Raw genomic sequence first — 20,475 nt, 5'->3', positions numbered from 1 at the left:
CAAGAAGAAATTCTGATTTTCAAATGTTGAGAAAGTACAGGTAACTTTCATTTTCTCACATTCGTAAGAATCTTTAGTGCTGTCTTTGATCATGAGGAGCCGCTCTCATCATTTTGTTAATAATAGTTGGGGGTGCTACTCGGAACGGCTCATATCTACTTTTATTTATATTCAAATTTTTTACATGCCAATCAAAAGATGCTTGAGCCCTACAAATATATAACAAAATTATTTTAATTAGCAAGTAATAAACCATGATTACAGGAATTCTAATTTCAGTAAGAAATGTACAATTTTTATAGCATAAAATTATAACCTTGAAATAGTAGTAGCATCATTATCCATGATAAGTTTTTTAACATGGAATCCCTTTGATTTTAATTCATGCAGCACTTCCACTGCCATGTCGGACTCCATTGCTTTGGAGGATTTTTCCCAATTCTTTCTGCAATCATGTTCTTTTGGATACTCTTTATCCACCGCCCTATCACAAAATCGACGCTTTTTACAGCTCACAGCATAACTCAAGACTTTTCCAGTATGTACACCCATCATATTTCCATGGCCTGAAATTTAAGAACACTATGTATAACTACATTTACATACAGTTAAACATGCATAATATCAATATTGTGGTAAAAGTTGCTAAAAAAAAGTATTTTAAATACACACCAGATAAACTAGCATAGTTCCTTCCACTTCCTCTGGTTTGCCAGCCAGCATCAAAGGATACGGCCTGGTCATCTTCACTTTGACAACTGCAAATGAACAAACATAACTTTCTCCCAAACGAAGCATGTATCTATAGTTTAATTTGATGCATTACAAAGTATAAATTTCATGTCATAAACGTAAATGATGCTAAAATTATATATGTTCTTACTTTTGTACCAAAACACTATTGACATAAGTTTTCTTTACCTTCTACTTTCAGCTGCAATTGTATCACTACACGTCTCAGTGGCAACTGCTTCAAATGCAGACCCTGCCTCTCGTTCTCTTCTCTTTAGGGTGGTTGGGAAAATGTTGGGGAGGTTCAATGCAGCCAATAAATTGTTGACAACACTCTCACCAATACCACAGAATATCATTGCTGAAGTTTATTAAAGTGACAATATGGCGCATCTCTACAAAAACAGACTTGTTAAAATTTCCCTATAGGATTTGGAATTTTTTTCATACTCATAAATGTATACACTTTCAGAAAATTACAGATTTCATTAGTGAATAATTGTGATTATTTCATTAAAATTAATAATCATTTATGTTACATAAATATATACATCGCAACGTGTTCGAGGTTCCACATTCCATGCTACACACGCATGCGTATAGTTTTCATAACAAAACAGCATGGTAAGAGAAGGAAGCCTGGTAGGCCTGCTACATTGACAAAGTCGACCAAAACAAAAAACAAAACCAAAAATAGGGCTTGAAATTAAAAAGCAACTTTCCTGGCAAAAATTTAGTTGGGAGATTAATATAATCATTGGATGAAGAGGAAACGGGATCTCGGCGATGTTCACGTGGGGCTCGCGAAGGTTCTACACTACAGGTTTGTTGATACATGCTATCATTTCTCGAATCTCCAAGGCTTTCAAAGAAAAAAATCAGTGTAAACTCAACATAAAAATGCACTTATGACATATAAAAATTATTGCCATTTGAAGTGCAAATTGTATTGGAACTGCAGAAAGATATTTTGTTTGACATTTTGCCGCGATGACGTATGATTTGGTGGATTTTCCTTTCCTGCACCCCAATACACAAAACGTCAACATTTGTACTTAATCCTGTTAAATTCGTCTGAATGCAGACTAAAATGTTAACTATTATTAATTTACGGGAGAGTTAAGATATTTTGATTCTGAGAATTGCTTTTACCTAATATTCAATTATAATTGTCACCCCTACATTGTACATGTAACACGTGCCAATTTAGAATCACGTGGTACAAGTAAACAGATCTAAGTTGTACGACCCTTGATTTTCCGGCAGATTCTAATTACGTTAATTTTGTATGAGGAGAGAATATTTATTTTTCTCAAAATGCTTACTTCAACTTTATTCCTGAATGATATATTGGGTAAATTTGAATGAAAAAGCACACGATTTGCAGCCATATTGCCGCTTTAATAAATTTAAATATTACACAAATGCACTATATATACAAGCATTATTAGTCAGTTTGTAGTGAACTGTTGTGTTTCAAAGAGAAGCTTCAATCAGTCTAATTGCAATTAAAAAAAAAGAAATTAAAATATTTATCAACTGACCTGCACCTAATTTTGAGTTTACATCCCAAATGTTTTTGAATGTCGTTTTCCTGTGGGAACATAGTTAATTTTCTTACAACTACTGATATCTTAAGTGAAGAAGACTACCTGAAATTCAAGTATAAAGAATTACAAAATACTTAAATGTGTACACACAAAAAAACCCAGTATAAGTCAAGAGTTACATATTATAAATAACATGCAGGTATGATATTAAAATTCAATGAAAAAAATATCCTTACCTGGGCCATATCCACTTTCTCAAATGTATGATGTCAATTGTAATGGTTTTCCACAGCTTGAACACCTTTAATAATAATAATAATAATTATATAATTATTATGTGTTGACTTTTTTAGATTGGCTTTACGTGTATTAATTATTACTTAATTTTCTAAAATTATAAAACTAAATTCAATCATAAATGTACATACCCTTTCTCCAGTCCTTCTGCCAAAACATCAAGTTCAACAATATGTCTCCTTTGTACTGAATGGTGTGTACTGTATGTACAGGGGTATTCATCGTCACACTTTCTATCTGACTACGAATCATTCTCATCTATGTTTTCATCTGTGTTTTCATCTTTGTTCTCATCTATGCATATCTCACAATAATCTTAAAATTTTAAATATTAATTTCATTACATAATTCCCACATGCAATATAACTGTGACTTTGATATTCAGATGGCTTTAACAGCTTATTTTAATATGTTTTGCAATACCTGAAGTAAATGATGATGTCGGTAAATTTGAATACGAATGGTCGTGTCCTACATCTTCATGTGGGGACGGATTTCTCATTTTTCCTTCAAACTGTCCATTCCCATTTCTTGTCCGTTCTATGAAAGAAGTCAAGTTGAATTGACAAGTTTGTCTGAACAACAAGACAGTATATTGAAATAATATAACAATGGTGACAGAAAGCTTGCGTCGTGATCACTAAGATGAAATATTGGACAACGAACATATTGAAAACGTGTTAAATAATTATCCTACCTTCATTATTGTCATGCGTATAGAAATTGTCGTGTTCAATGACTTCAACCAAAGACAAAGTATTCATTTTCTCTCCTTTACACTGATCAGTAATTTATTGTGTCCGATTTTGCCGGTTTCTAACCGGTTATTTACATACTTGTTATTTCAGCGCTTAATTCTCGATAGATATTACCGTCACATTAAGCGTTTAACAGAGCCTTGCATTAAAATTATCTTTCTTACAAAAGAGTTCCATTTTTGGGTTCCTAATTGATTCGCCACACGGAAAATTCCCGTTTTCACCGGAAGAACCTAGAGTTTCACCGGAAAAGCAGCCATTATGACGTTGAAGTATTCGTCCTTAAACACAGTTATTCTTTATGCTAATGCCCAAGCTTGCCCTGTTCATTTTGTCGACAAAATTTATATGAAAAACTCCGATTTCAAATTGAAATATTTATTTCGTTTCAAGCGAGGAAAAATCCTTGACCTCAAATGAGCTATTGCAACAATTGCGTCGCTATAGAGAACTACTTAAAGCTGACATGAACTTTTAAAAAGGCATCATTTTTAGCTCTACTGGTCAGAGACCAGAAGAGCTTATGCGATAGTAATGCGTCCGGCGTCCGTCCGTCTGTCCGTCTGTCTGTCTGTCCGTCTGTCTGTAAACAATTTTTCAAAATGCTACTCCTCCTACAGTTTTGGTCTAATTTCAATATAACTTGGCACACAAGTAGACTACACTAAGATACATAATTCTGTGTATCGGTTTTTGATTTCGATGAACGGTGTTGCCGTGGTTACTAAAAATAGAAATTTCTGTGAAATTCTTTCAAAATGCTACTCCTCCTACAATTTTGGTCTGATTTCAATATAACTTGGCACACAAGTAGACCACATTAAGATACATAATTCTGTATATCGGTTTTTGATTTGGATGAACGGTGTTGCCGTGGTTACTAAAAATAGAAATTTCTGTGAAATTCTTTCAAAATGCTACTCCTCCTACAGTTTTGATCTGATTTCAGTATAAGTTGGCAAACAAGTAGAATACACTAAGATACATAATTCTGTGTATCGGTTTTTGATTTCGATGAACAGTGTTGCCGTGGTTACTAAAAATAGAAATTTCTGTGAAATTCTTTCAAAATGCTACTCCTCCTACAGTTTTGGTCTGATTTCAGTATAATTTGGCACAAAAGTAGAATACACTAAGTTACATAATTCTGTGTATCGGTTTTTGATTTGGATGAACGGTGTTGCCGTGGTTACTAAAAATAGAAATTTCTGTAAAATTGTTTCAAAATGCTACTCCTCCTACAGTTTTGGTCTGATTTCAATATAACTTGGCACACAAGTAGACTACACTAAGATACATAATTCTGTGCATCGGTTTTTGATTTGGATGAAGGGTGTTGCCGTGGTTACTAAAAATAGAAATTTCTGTGAAATTCTTTCAAAATGCTACTCCTCCTACAGTTTTGGTCTGATTTCAGTATAAGTTGGCAAACAAGTAGAATACACTAAGATACATAATTCTGTGTATCGGTTTTTGATTTCGATGAACAGTGTTGCCGTGGTTACTAAAAATAGAAATTTCTGTGAAATTCTTTCAAAATGCTACTCCTCCTACAGTTTTGGTCTGATTTCAGTATAATTTGGCACAAAAGTAGAATACACTAAGTTACATAATTCTGTGTATCGGTTTTCGATTTGGATGAACGGTGTTGCCGTGGTTACTAAAAATAGAAATTTCTGTAAAATTGTTTCAAAATGCTACTCCTCCTACAGTTTTGGTCTGATTTCAATATAACTTGGCACACAAGTAGACTACACTAAGATACATAATTCTGTGCATCGGTTTTTGATTTGGATGAAGGGTGTTGCCGTGGTTACTAAAAATAGAAATTTCTGTGAAATTCTTTCAAAATGCTACTCCTCCTACAGTTTTGGTCTGATTTCAGTATAACTTGGCAAACAAGTAGAATACACTAAGATACATAATTCTGTTTATCGGTTTTTGATTTCGATGAATGGTTTTGTCGTGGTTACTAAAAATAGAAATATCTGTAAAATTGTTTCAAAATGCTACTCCTCCTACAGTTTTGTCTGATTTCAGTATTACTTGGCACACAAGTAGAATACACTAAGATACATAATTCTGTGTATTGAATTTTAATTTTGATGAACGGTGTTCAGTGGTTACTAAAAATAGAAATGTCTGTAAAATTGTTTCAAAATGCTACTCCTCCTACAGTTTCGGTCTGATTTCAGTATAACTTGGCACACAAGTAGACTACACTAAGAACATAAAGAGACTTTATCAACGATCATTATTCTATTTAATGCTGTTTATAAAGTTTCAAATCCCAGCTGCTTAAGCGCTTTCTCTTCCTTTGCTATAAGTTCAAACCAGTAGAGCTTCAGTCTCGACAGAGACTTCTGGTTCATCTTTGTACGACTTACTACATTCCTGTACGCCTTTGTCCGCCATATTTCGTCGATTCCGCCATATTTAATCGAAATTTTTTGGCCACCTGTACCTGCTATATAAAGCCTGGTACATTTGTTTTACTTGAGTGATTTTCTAGCCTGGCTGCCGACATGTACACATCTCCGATAGCATAGTCTTCAGAAATCAATAAACTGACCAAATAAATGTTGTAAAAATCCAACAAAAACTAGAACTATACTGACAGTAAATTATTTTTGAGTGCATTAGCTGCAATATAGAAAAACAACACTAACAAGGAATACGTTTATGTACAGCAAGAACCGTTTGGATATGCATGCGTGCAGGTCGAGAAAACGCATCGAACACAGTGATCGAAACTAATTTACCTGAATACTGCTATCGTTACAGGAATGTGCACATGTCGAAAGAAATGTCCTATTTTACTTTTATTGAAATATGCATCTCAGAAATCATGTAATCCATTGCTAACTCAACAGTAAAAGATTGTCACTACAGAGCACTTGGACACACGTGGTCCATGCCGATCGATTTATTTGGTCAGGGAAAATTTCAAAGGCGGAAAGCTTAGTGGTATTTTTGTTGATTGAAAAAATGCAATTTTTTTTTCCCAAAGATAAATATTAGTCTTGTATGTAAATATTGTAAACAAAATTTATTAACATGCCTTAACAATATCAAATTTATTATAAAGCATGATTCATTACGAATCTTTCATCTTTTGAAGAGAGTTTTCTGTGGAAGGGGGGGGGGGGTAATAAAACATGCATAACACTCTACTAAAAATAATTAAAACAAGCGTTTGAAAAAGATCGGATGTCTTCACGATCAATTATTTTCAAATAGATACTGTGTACTGGCATTATTTTTGAAAAAAAAAGATATAGACCTAATATAACTTGATTTAAAGTTATTTATGATTTTATACACAATAAACGAATTTGATTCTGTGGTACATGAATGACTAAATGTCAAAGCATTTTGGAAGGGAGGGAAGCTGCCGGTGAGAACTCCACATTCTACCTAAATTTAGCTTTTTTTATTCCTCTTGTCTAAATATTTTTTGACCAGATTTCTTACCTGAGAAGGTATTGGAGAAAGTTCCCAATGTTCCCATTCCTCTGATGTATATTTCACGTTTACTTCCCCTTCAATTTGGGCTTTTATGTTTATTTTCTTGTCAAAAGTAAAATTATTATTCCAATTTTTGAACAAGTTTCGACATACCCGCCTGAAAAAAATCCTTGATCTGTCCCACTGGCTAATAAATGGTACAGGGCAAAATGCGTAGGATTACAAAGTATTATTGCACTACACGGGTGGTTACAGGAGAGAGAGAGAGAGAGAGAATGAGAGAGAGAGAGAGATCAATGTACAAAAGAGTAAATAAAAATTCTCTGTATTCAACCAGGTTTCAAGTATCCCTACCCCTGCTAGAGTGGTTAAAGATGAGTTGTTTAGAAAGGGACTTGGAATTTTTTGGTTTATCAAAATTTTATTAATACAGCAAAGGTTATATCTTTGTACAAGGAAAGACTGTTGGATATATACTTTCAATATTTTAATGCTTTTTAGAAAAACAAAGTGTTTTTGTACAAGCACATTGTGTGACAATTTTTTCAAAATACGTGTATATTTGACAAAACCAATTTATTCTAAGTTAAAGAAAAATATTAAAAGATTGAAGAATAAGGCTTTCTTCCCATAACCTAGGAATAGAAACAGGAAGATAAGTGTATCAGAAAATTGAAAGAAGTAATAGAATATTTCAGTTTTGTAGTGATCAATGTCTAGAAGATGAATATCATTGTTTGCTCGAATGTTCTGTTTATGAAAATTTAAGAAAAAAATATGTCAAACCATATAATTTCAGATCTCCAAATATGTACAAGCTTACTCAGTTTCTCAGCTCTCATGATGTACAAATGTAAGTGTTTTACATGTAATTGGTTTAGGAAAATTTATTCTCAAATGATGCAATGGAACGAAGAAATAATGAATAATTTAATTTATATGCATACATATATTATGTGCTATAGTTATTTTTCAATAATGATGGAGAATTGTGCATTTGTTGGTGTATGCTTAACGCACGTAAAATCTCAATAAATGAAATAATCCTCCAGAAAACGTAATATATCACTGAGTGAAATCCTTTAATTTTAATGAGTGAAATAATCCTTCAAGGAATGTTAAATAAAAGGTAATAAATCATTGTTGTATTTATGACATAAAACAACAGGTAATCATTCGCTATCCACAATGAAGAATGTCATGGACTGTGAAGTCAGCAACATCCTTTTTAAATCCAGGACAAACGCCCGTGATGGCTTGTAACCAACCTTTATTTGTTATGGCCAAAAGATACGATGAGAATGACCAGAAATTTATGGTGAAGATAGATTTGTTGTTAATATGTTCAATGGGTTGTATATTGAAATGGCAGCTTTCAAATTGCTTGGTGATTTGTTGAAAGGGAGTGGCTGGATGACAGCATAATTCAATCTGAGAGAAGTTGCATATTCCGGAACTGCTGAGTTTTTCCTAACAGTTTCTAATCTTGCTAAAACAAGGCGAAGAAATTGAAAAAGATTTCACAATCTAAATTTTGGTCAAGAATTCTTTTGGAACTGTAAGGTCTTGCAGAGAATCAGATTTTAGGCTTTACGAAGAATAATTGCCGTTGGTCACATCAAATATGCTCGATGGCTACCATTTCACCATTGGGTGCAACAAAGCACCCGGACATATGCTTAGAATTTATATGAAGAATCTTTACTAAGAAAAAATAATAGTTTTCAAACACTGCCATTGGTCAAACCCATGAGCAGAACAATGCTATTGTTAAAGACGATGGTTACATCTAACAGAAGATCCAGTTGCTTTAAAGGTGGTAGCTGGTCCAATAACCACATACTTACTAACTACTTACTAAAGAGTTCACATGAATATGTTAAAATTGATGCCTATTTTGGAAGCAGGTCAAGAGTTGCCAAATAATGTACTGACAGTTGATTCACTGGTAATTGACAGTGCGTCATTAGTCAATTCAAAACAACCTGAAATTTTAACTAATATGCCAGTGTCATATCCTTCTGCACATTAATTCTCTTGTAAAAGGTAACTTGAGGGTAGATACTATCTTCCGTGTTCAGAAAGACGATAGTTTTAAGGCAGAAACTGAAAAGAAATGTGGATTGGGTCTAGACGAAAAGTAACTTGGAACACTGGACCACCAAAATCATGGAACACTTTCCTTGACAAGAACAAAACTTAACGTTTGAGGGGGTTTTAGCAGACACAATTATATTCGCGATTACAGAGGCAACTACATGTATCATTGTAGTAAAGGAAGAAAATGTTGTCAGTATAAGCTATAGATACCAACTTTATACCACTTTGCAACCAAGAAGAAGCTGGATCACACCCGTATGTTCGTACATGCAAAACATGCAGCACCAGGTGGTAGCATATCAGTCTACACGGTTAGATCGGATACAGACGTTGTTGTTACTAGTGTAACTCTTTTTGATGAATTAAATGTGGATCGGTTATGGATGACATTTTGGAAAGGGCAAGGCTTTTCGATGAATACCAATTTATGAACTTGTAAGATCACTGGAACCAGATCAAAGGCATTACCATTCTTTCATGCATTCAAGGGTTGTGATACAGTACCGGCCTTTGTTTGGAATGGTTAAAAGACAGCATGACAGGCCATGAATATGTTTAAGAACGCAACAAAAATATTCCTATTCTGACCCTTGTGACAATTTAAAATAACCTCTAATCAATGCACTGGCAGAATTTGTTGTCATCATGTACGATCAGCAATGCCAATAACGTAAATGATGTTTGCCTTGATCCCCTCCCTAAAGAGCTGCTCTTGTAGAGCATATTAGGAGAACTGGATTGTAGGTTAGTCATTTATGGGGTCAGACATTGGCTAACTTTACGCCCACCTTCCAGCTGGGGTTAAAAAAAAAATGCGGATTTTGGGTCCCACACTGGACATTCTTGCCAGCAATTGCTACATTATGTCAAGGACTACTAAAATGTGGCTGTAATACAACTTTAGCTGCTTCGGGTCCGGATTACCTTGCATTGCTTTATGCAGCTCTTCATGGTTCAGAAGATTAAGTCAATTATTTTATTAAAACAGCTTTTGTTTGTATTTAAGCGCATGCGCAGTGCATGTATATATAAAATGGATCTCAAATTATGTCATATACCAAGTTCCCTTGTATTATTTAAAAAAAAAAATTAAAGTATTACCGAGAAACTGTGAAATATTAGGAAAAAATTATGAAAACAGGCGCCATTTTGAAATAAGTGGCGCCCATCTTGAAAATGGCCGAAACTTGAATGGCCAACGATATTTCTTATTCCAATAATAGTCAAAGAATCTTCATGCAAAATTTGGTGCTTGTATCCGCAAGTGAAATATTTTCCCCACTATCCGCTCCGCTAATTGAACTGCCGGTGCAAATCAGGGGCTAGATATGTGGGGAGTTGTGCTCATTAAGCGCCTGTTCTGTGATTTATGGGGATGCTGAGATTCAATGAAAATCTGCTGTACCTAGTTTTATGCTAAGTAACATACTGGACTGTGATTTTACTACTAAACAATTTAATAACCCCCCCCCCCCCCCAACTGAATTACATGTATAACTTGAAAGCCTTTATTAAAAATAGGAGCATAGAAATTCTGAAGTGGATTTCATATGTTTAAAACTAATTATAACACACTCTAAGAAATACTAAGTACAGCGCCAACTCGCACACCAACAAATGAACATAGACAATTAAGTTAATATACTCCCCTTAAAAAAAAAAAAAAACTCATGGCGGGGGGGGGGGGAGGATAAAACATATGGAGATAACAAACAGTATTCAGCATCAAAAGTCCATAAAACAATATAAAATAAGATTGATTGATTATATATTCTTTAACGTCCTTCTCGACAATTTTTCACTCATTAAAGACGCCACAACTTGCCGGTGAAGAGCTGAAAATTTTGTCTCATACTCGGTACTTATAGTCATTGACCAGGGAGGGATCTTTTTCGTGCCAGCTCCTACTGCGACACGGGACCTTGGTCGATACAATGACCTTGTCAGCAAATACAATTTATCATTCAGTCAAATGCTGACTGACGTTTTTCATATTAATTGCAAGTCCATTATTTATACACTGAATTGACGACGGATTTTCCCGTGATTTGCCGATCATAACAAAGAGATCATGGCGGGTGTGACCGGTCGGCAGGGGATGTTCACCCCTTCATGGCTTTTGATTTAATCTCCGATGTTTTGGAGATCTGTGTTTGCTCTGCTCCAATTTTGTATTGTTTTATGGACTTTTGATCTTTAATATTGTTTGTTATCTCAACATGTTTCAATCATTGGTTTAATACCAAGGCCAGGAGCAGAGATGTAAATTTTAAAAGAATTTATGCATTTTCACTACATGAATTTAATCAAAAAAGCCCCGCCGTAACACCAAAGTCCCTGACTCTGGGGGCATGAAATTTACAATTTTGGACAAGACAGCCTAATTCAACACACGGAGTTTATATATCTCAGGTGATTCAATACAAAAGAGCTTGCTCTACGTATGAAGTATTTCTAAAACGAGGTAAATTAATGACAAAGAAGTTAATTACAATTACAGCAGTCTCGTCTAAAGTCATCATTTCGTAAGCTCTATGGTCGATACAATGACCTTGTCAGCAAATACAGTTTAGCATTGAGTCAAAATGCTAAATGACGTTTTTCATACTAATTGCTTGTCCGTTTTATACATGTACACTGAATTGACGACGGGTTTTGCCGTTATTTCACGATCATGATAAGGAGCATGTGGCGGGTGTGGCCGGTCAGCAGGGGATGTTCATTTCTCCATGGCACCTGATCCCACCTCTGATGTTTTGGAGGTCTGTGTTTACTCTGCTATTACTTTGTAGTGTTTTATGTACTTTTGATCTGGAATACTGTTCGTTATAATGTAAAAAGCAAATATGCGATACTGATAAACAGAAAAGCCAAATTAATCTTATTTTTTTATCAAGAAAGACCTCTTCATTCAGGTGACATGGGCTTTATGAATTAAAGGAGTTATTGGACCCTTTATTTGAAGAAGAAGAAAATGGCGAAACAACTAAACTCAGAGCACTACATTGTACCTCTGCTAACATTAAAAACCAATTTTCTGCCTTCCTAGCATATTCTATGTTGTTTTCCTTGTCCCTCTCGAGAATTTTTTACTCATATGGAGACGCCACCTTAATGGTGGAGAGTTGAAAATAGACCCTTTTCCTGTGATATATTTTGTCTAGGAGTTATTCCCCTTAGCTGCCATATTGTAGGGAAACATATCCAGATCCCTTCATTATTCAACCAAGTTCAAATTTGTTATACTGGTTACTGAGGTAAAGATAACACAATTTTTCTAATGAATATACGTTTGTCAAAGCCTCTATTAATTCATAATTTTAAGATTGTTAATATTTTCCCACATATATTTCTAGCATGCATGTTTAAAATTGGTTGCTCAAAGAGGAATATTCACTACTTTGTCCTACAAAATGGCGGCTAAGGGAAATAACTCCTAGGCAAAATATGTCATAGGAAAAGGGTCCATTTTGTCCTGCACTCGGCGCTTATGGCGATTGAGCAGTGAGGGATCTTTTTCGTGCTAGCAGCTTAAGGCAACAGGGGACCTCGATTCATATTTGGTCTCGTCCGAAAGACCGGTGTCCACATCCACTAGAATTCGAACCCGCAACCTAGGAATTAACTTTTTACTCTCTAGCTAGGGTAAAGGCTACAAAATATTATCTGACAGACCTATTTCCCCTACTTCAAAATACCTAGATGGGACTTAATGATTTTTCTCTGTTGTTAATTCTTTGTAGGACATTTTTGGCCGAGATGAGTAACAGAGAGAAACGAAAAGGATTTTATTTCTGCAGAATTTTTTAGGACCTCCTTTCAGCTATAGTCTTATAGATTGTATGTTTGTTTAACGTCTTATCTCGAGAATTTTTCACTTAAATGGACACGCCACCACTTGCCGGTGTAAAGCTGCAAATCGTATATACTCGAGAATTACAGCCATTGAGCAGTGAGGGATCTTTTTGTGCCAGCACCCACTGCGACACGGAACCTCGGTTGATATATCGATACATCGGGGGCGCATATTGTTGATGTCCTGTCTGTCTTTCTGTTTGTCTGCAAACATTAACCTTCCCCATAACTTTTGAACCATGATAGATAAAAACTTCAAATTTGGTTAGCTGCAGAACTGTAGATCTCCGAAAAAAAATTTTGATAGACAGGAGAGCTACAGTGTCACCTATTGAAAAAACTATATTTAGCACAAACAAGAGGCCCAGGGGCCACAGCGCTCACCTGAGCACATCGGGCTAGAATTTACTCCCCCCCCCCTCCAGGCATTCATCATTTGAACAAACTAGAATCTACACTACCTGAGGATGATTCCATATATATATCACTAATCATAGCTTTGAAGTACTTGAAAAGAAGATTTTAAAAGGTTTCCCTATGTATCCCTATGTAAAACATGGGTCATCCATTTTGCCCCACCTAGCACCGGGGGTCATGATTTGAACAAACTTGGCCCCACCTAGCCCCGGGGGTCATGATTTGAACAAACTTGAATCTGCACTACCTGAGGATGATTCCACATGAGTTTCATCTTTCCTGGCCCAGTGGTTCTTGCAAGAAGAAAATTTTTAAAGATTTTTCCTATATATTCCTATGTAAAACTTGGGTCGGCCATTTTGGCCCCACCCTTGCCTGGGGGGTCATCATTTGAACAAACTTGAATCTACACTACCTGAGGATGCTTTCACATGAGTTTCATCTTTCCTGGCCCAGCGGTTCTGGAGAAGAAAATTTTTTTAAAATGCCATTAATTTTTAACAAATTCATGATTATCTCCCCTTGGAAAAGGGCGTAGCCCTTCATTTGAGCAAACTTGAATCCCCTTCACCCGAGGATACTTTGTGCCAAGTTTGGTTGAAATTGGCCCAGGGGTTCTTGAGAAGAAGATGAAAATGTGAAAAGTTTACGACGACGACAACGACTACAACGACGACAGACAACGGACAAATTTTGATCAGAAAAGCTCACTTGAGCCTTCGGCTCAGGTGAGCTAAAAAGTGTGTTGTTTCTTGATTTATTTCTCCATGTTTTAATTTAAACTGTCATCTCAAAATTTTACTAACCGTGTATTCCTAACATAGTCTTTCACTGTTTCCACGACAAAACATTCCTTATAATTGTGGTTAACAGCCCTCCTGGCTCTGAAATTGAGATCTTCGAAAATTTCGTCTATTTATCCTGCCATTTAAGTTTGCAAAATAATTCGGTCCAACGTGCTTTCTGCAGATGTCAACTTTAGCTCTCCGGTCTATCAATATGTTTTTTCGGACAGTTAAGTTCTGCAGCTAAAATTTGGTATGCTTACTCCACTAATTACGCTTTTTCAAATGTCACAGACCTTGACTATGACTTATTTGCTAAAACAGCTTATTTAAAATCCTTTGATATAACTTTTAAACCATGAAAGATAGAAATTTCAAATTCGGTATGCATACTTCAGTAATTACGTTCTTGCAAGTGACACCAAGGTCAATGACCATGTGACCTTGACTATGACCTTTATGCTAGAAAAAAACTTCTCCATAACTTTTGAACTATAAGAGGTAGAAAACTCATATTTGGTCTTCTAACTTTCAAATGACACCAAGATCAATGAGCTTGACTGTGACCTATTTGCTAAAAGTATTTTTTTTTTCCCGAACTTTGTTGCCGCCGGGCGCATAGTGTTTCACATATACATCTTGTTTTCTTTCAGTTAGTTGAACTTGAAACATGAGAAAGGCTTTTGCAAAACCTATTGTCTTGAATTGTGAATTGGTTTAAGATTGAATCGTCATCCGTTGATGATGAGTAGTCTCATAATAATTCTTAAAACTGTTTGAATGACCTGATTAAATGAAGACAATTTTTTTCGAAACTTGTAGCTACTAATATATCCACCATGTATGTTGAATCAAGGTGCAACCAACCCAGTTTTCATTCGACAACTTGAAAAGCTTCGAGAAATTCTACTTCCTGATGTAATTGACAACTGCATGATATGGAATTCCTGATGCCAAGAAAAGGGAATTTGGGAAGGTGTCTTTTTTTTGCAAAATGCATGTATTTATTAATATAGGTAGTGAAGTTGACAATTGTTTAACTGTTTTAGAAAATAAAGTGTGCTCCGGTATAAACCCTTACAGTTTTGACTGGAAGGAAAGTGGTGCCTCACGACTGACCAGGACTGCCAGCTAGGCATAAACAATACTTAGAAGTCAGGAGTGGGGTGCCACTTTTCTACCCATCTGCAAGATGAAGGGATTAATAACGAACTTATAACATTTCGAGGTCATAGGTTTAATCACCTTTTCTAATGCTGATCTAATTAAAAGCATGAAGGATAAGGAGATAACGAACGGTATTCAATATCCAAATCCATAAATCGAAACAAAATAGAAGCAGAGCAAATACGGACCTCTAAAACATCAGAGGTGGGATCAGTTGCCACGGAGGAGTGAGCATCCCCTGCTGAACGGTCACACCCGCCATTTGCTCCTTGTCATGATCGAGAAATAACGGAAAAAATCCTTCGTCAATTCAGTGTATAAATAATGGACTAATAATTCGTATGAAAAACGTCAGTAAGCATTTGACTCGATGACAAATTGTATTTGCTGACAAGGTCATTGTATGAAATGATGACTTGAAACGAGACTGATGATATGTTTCATCAACTTGTTTGTCAAAAATTTATCTCGCTTTAGAAATTGCGTATCAAATTAACTGAGATATATACAATGCTCAGGGAATAGGAATTGTGAATTGGCAAGCTGGACCCCTGTCCGAAAAAGACGAAAAAAAAAACCCTGTGGGAAAAGAAGATTTTAGGGAATTCTACTTCAAAATCTATACTGAATCCAGTCTTCTTTTACAACTGTAAGCTGTTTGGTTTATGAGGCGTCGACGAACCTATCGATTGATCAGTTCGACCTTCATGATATGAATGATGATGAAATGAGAGACCGTACATTGTTTTTCAAGGGAGCATCAGTAAACTTACAAAGGTTGATTGTTTGTTGTTTAACATCCCTCTCGAGAATTTTACACTTATGGAGACGCCTCCACTTTTCGGTGGAGAGCTACAAATGTTGTCCTATGCTTGGCACTCAAGGCCATTGAGCAGTGAGGGATCTTTTTCGAGCCAGCTCCTACTGCGACATGGGACCTCGGTTTATACAGTCTCATCCAAAGGACCGGTCTCCACGTCCAACAGTGGGATTCGAACCCGAGACGTAAGGTAAAATTACAAAAGTAAGATTATAATTAATGCAAAAATATTTAACAAAAACATATCAGAATTATGCATTTTTGTCAAGTGTGATGTAAGAGTTATGTGCATCATCTATTTAAACAAGATGTGTTAGTGAAACACCGATACCTCCCTCCCCTTCCTTTTCTATTTCAGGTTGCTTCCGACACCTATATTATGCAGGTATTACGATAAATCCATAACTAATGAATTAATTAATTACTTCACATTTCTCAGTTTCTCTCGATTCTTTCTGTTTACAGTTTTATACAGCTTCATGTGTACCTGTCAGGACTTTGAGTAAAGGCGGTTGAAGTTTTTAGTTAATTATACATGTGTATATGCTTTAAAATTGATTCTTGTGTGCTACACTTTATAATTTATTCATCATTTTTTCAACTTGAAAAAAGGTCAAAGGTGTTTTTCATAAAGCAAGGACTGACTTTGAAGAGTTCAACAAGGTTAAATCTCACTCAACGCTTAACTTCCCATTATTTTCCCTAAGTAATTTCACATGTATGGAATTACTTCATAAAATGATAATTGTGTTTAAAATTACAGTACACTCTAAAATAATATGAAGGTTTTGTTTAAATTTTTCCTACTCAAATGTTATAAATGTAAGACATGAATCTAAGTCATGTTTTTTTAAGGCGTAAAATGATTTTTGCGGCAGGTGGGCTGTTCATATACATGTATATAGGCAAATGTGAATTGTAATTAAAATCAAATAAAGAACAATAGAAAGAATTTATTTCGTTTTTTTAAATAACACTATATAGAGTATTAAATAATATCCATAAGGTGAAATTGGATAAATAATACAACGGTCGTCTAGATTTTCTCGACTGACATATAATATTTAAAATGTTAAACACGAAATAATTTGTTTTTTAATTTTGTCTCAATTTTTTGTTATTGTTAATTATTTTATTTAGTAAACAATCATGATTATATTGTATAACATTATTTACAAAACGTCAATTAAAAAAAGGTTTCGGATAACTATGGGCGGTTAACTACAGTGTAATAAAATGAAATTGAAAACTTGATTTAACCAGAAGTCTCTGTCGAGACTGAAGCTCTACTGGTTTGAACTTATAGCAAAGGAAGAGAAAAGTACTTAAGCAGCTGGGATTTGAAACTAAATAGAATAATGATCGTTGATAAAGTCTCTTTATGTTCTTAGTTTAGTCTACTTGTGTGCCAAGTTATACTGAAATCAGACCAAAACTGTAGGAGGAGTAGCATTTTGAAACAATTTTACAGACATTTCTATTTTTTGTAACCACGGCAACACCGTTCATCAAAATTAAAATTCGATACACAGAATTATGTATCTTAGTGTAGTCTACTTGTGTGCCAAGTTATATTGAAATCAGACCAAAACTGTAGGAGGAGTAGCATTTTGAAACAATTTTACAGATATTTCTATTTTTAGTAACCACGGCAACACCGTTCATCGAAATCAAAAACCGATAAATAGAATTATGTATCTTAGTGTATTCTACTTGTGTGCCAAGTTATAATGAAATCAAACTAAAACTGTAGGAGGAGTAGCATTTTGAAAGAATTTCACAGAAATTTCTATTTTTAGTAACCACGGCAACACCGTTCATCAAAATCAAAAACCGATATACAGAATTATGTATCTTAGTGTAGTCTAATTGTTTGCCAAGTAATACTGAAATCAGACCAAAACTGTAGGAGGAGTAGCATTTTGAAAGAATTTCACAGAAATTTCTATTTTTAGTAACCACGGCAACACCGTTCATCGAAATCAAAAACCGATACACAGAATTATGTATCTTAGTGTAGTCTACTTGTGTGCCAAGTTATAATGAAATCAAACCAAAACTGTAGGAGGAGTAGCATTTTGAAAGAATTTCACAGAAATTTCTATTTTTAGTAACCACGGCAACACCGTTCATCAAAATCAAAAACCGATAAACAGAATTATGTATCTTAGTGTAGTCTACTTGTGTGCCAAGTTATACTGAAATCAGACCAAAACTGTAGGAGGAGTAGCGTTTTGAAAGAATTTCACAGAAATTTCTATTTTTAGTAACCACGGCAACACCGTTCATCGAAATCAAAAACCGATACACAGAATTATGTATCTTAGTGTAGTCTACTTGTGTGCCAAGTTATATTGAAATCAGACCAAAACTGTAGGAGGAGTAGCATTTTGAAAAATTGTTTACAGACAGACAGACAGACAGACAGACGGACGGACGGACGCCGGACGCATTACTATCGCATAAGCTCTTCTGGTCTCTGACCAGTAGAGCTAAAAAACACACAAGTGTATACGTTTTTGCTAGATTTATTGCGTGGACCCTGAGGTCCACGCAGTAAATATATAAGCGAGGTTAAACCGGATGCCATGGGCAATTGACTTTCTACGCATGCGCGAGAATGATAGAGAGTTCGTCCCTTAGGCAAGTAACTTGCACGTAGAATAATTCGCTCTATTCGAATTTGCCATTCATCGGCAAATCGCGCTTTTAAATCCGCATATCGTATTTATATATTCATTGGCGGATCCGAATTTCTCTCTTATACATAAATTATACTTTTATATACAAACTAAACATTGATTCTTTGGCACAAACATTTTAAAAAGTAGGAAGAACTTGCAGTATAAAGATGCATGTAACTTAACAACTTGAATAAAAAACGTCATTCAACGACTAGTTCTAGCTTTTAAAAGATAGAACAAGTTTTCACCGGCATTAGTTTTAAGCATGAAGGCTCGCAAAATAATTTGATATTTCAGCAATCCAAATACCGTTTGGTAGAAGTCTGTAGCAAGGGTTTATAATGGGGAGGGGGGGGGGCTCCGACAAAAAAAAATCTGTGTACTACAGAGCTGCGCTACACGTGTACCACCAGATCTATTTTTTTCCATGGTAGATTTCTTCCGTATAAATCCAGAACAGTTGTCAAGTCCTGGCCGTTATGGGTTACATGTATCGAAATAGCCTGATCGAAATTTTTTAAACTGACAAAACTGAATGCTAATCGGAGATAAAATTTGACAATTTTGATTAGAGACTACAATCAGGCATAAGTAAGCAGATCATTGTAAAAAAAAAATGTGAACAACCCTACATGAATATTCACTGCACCTAAAAATTTTCTTAAATTGTATTTCGGTTAGAAACACATGTATATGGTCCACGTATTGCAGTCCTTTTTTTAAAGGACAGCAACTTGTTTACTATATTAACATACTTTTACAGTCGTATCTCAGCGTGTCCGTCTTGGAAAACAAAGAAAATAATGTATTTATCACTCATTTATTCGTTGGTATTACTGTCACTCTTGTCACACTGTCAGCACCGTAATGGCGGTCGACGACAACGCCGCCGTGTGACAAAGCGCAATAACCCTGTATTTTTAGATTACGTATAATTATGAAACAGAATAACCAGGTGTATACTCATTTCCGTGGAACTGAACAAGTTGCTGTCCTTTAAAAAAGGAATGCAATACGTGGACCATATGCATGTGTTTCTAACTGAAATTCAATTACACAAAAATTCTAGGTTTAGTGAAAATTCATGTAGGTTTGTTCACATTTCTACAGTAATCTGCCTACTTTGATTGATAGTACTTTTACAGCAAAATTTTTGAATTTCATTAGCCTGTGGTCATTTTTTTTTAAAAACCGGACTATTAAATTGATACATGTAACCCATAACGGCTGCGACTTGACATCTGCTCTGGATTTATACCGATGAAATCTACCTGATGGTACACATGCAGCGATGTCCTATCTTCTCCTAAACAGGCATCAGTGACCTATCAGTCTGAAAATATAAATGAGCAATTGTTAAATGCAATGCACAATATGACAATAGAATTTTTATGCATGAAACATGAAGTTGGGCAACAAATAAGTGAAGTAAGAGAAGAATCCAGAAGATTGTGGTCAGAAATAAACAAACTCAAACAAAAAGATAAAATAAATAGTAAACCCACTTCCCAGTCTATGAATGGGTATGGGGAATCTACTTTTCATCCAGATATGGGTATGCTCTGTGGAGCTAACAAAGAAAATTGCAGTCCCGTAACTACCCATGGGAACTCAGAACTTATAGATCCAAATGAAAATATTGTATTTCTTCCAGGCTCGCAGATGTGGCATCTGCACCCAAATCTCCCATGGGCATAAAACCCAAAACCTTTGACGGGAGAGATGACTTTGACGAATATTTGACCCAATTTAACATATTTGCTACACTCCATAATTGGGACCATAAAACAAAATATCTATGCCTTGCAAGTAGCTTGATGAATGGGGCTAGATCGAGCAGTC

At 35.3% G+C, this 20,475-nt stretch overlaps 1 long non-coding RNA gene across 1 annotated transcript; it reads left to right on the top strand.

Annotated features, from left to right (window-relative positions):
- Positions 1 to 1,235: 1,235 nt before the first annotated feature.
- Positions 1,236 to 1,747, top strand: LOC134260612 (uncharacterized). The gene is made up of 2 exons (XR_009990579.1): positions 1,236 to 1,334; positions 1,594 to 1,747. It is a non-coding gene; the product is annotated as an uncharacterized LOC134260612 (long non-coding RNA).
- Positions 1,748 to 20,475: the final 18,728 nt, after the last annotated feature.

Source organism: Saccostrea cucullata, unplaced genomic scaffold (assembly GCF_032062105.1).
Source record: "Saccostrea cucullata isolate Sc308-1 unplaced genomic scaffold, CSIRO_AGI_Scuc_v1 ctg2356, whole genome shotgun sequence".
NCBI lineage: Eukaryota > Metazoa > Mollusca > Bivalvia > Ostreida > Ostreidae > Saccostrea > Saccostrea cuccullata.
Note: the sequence above shows the minus strand (reverse complement) of the source record. Positions and strands in the feature narration are given on the sequence as shown.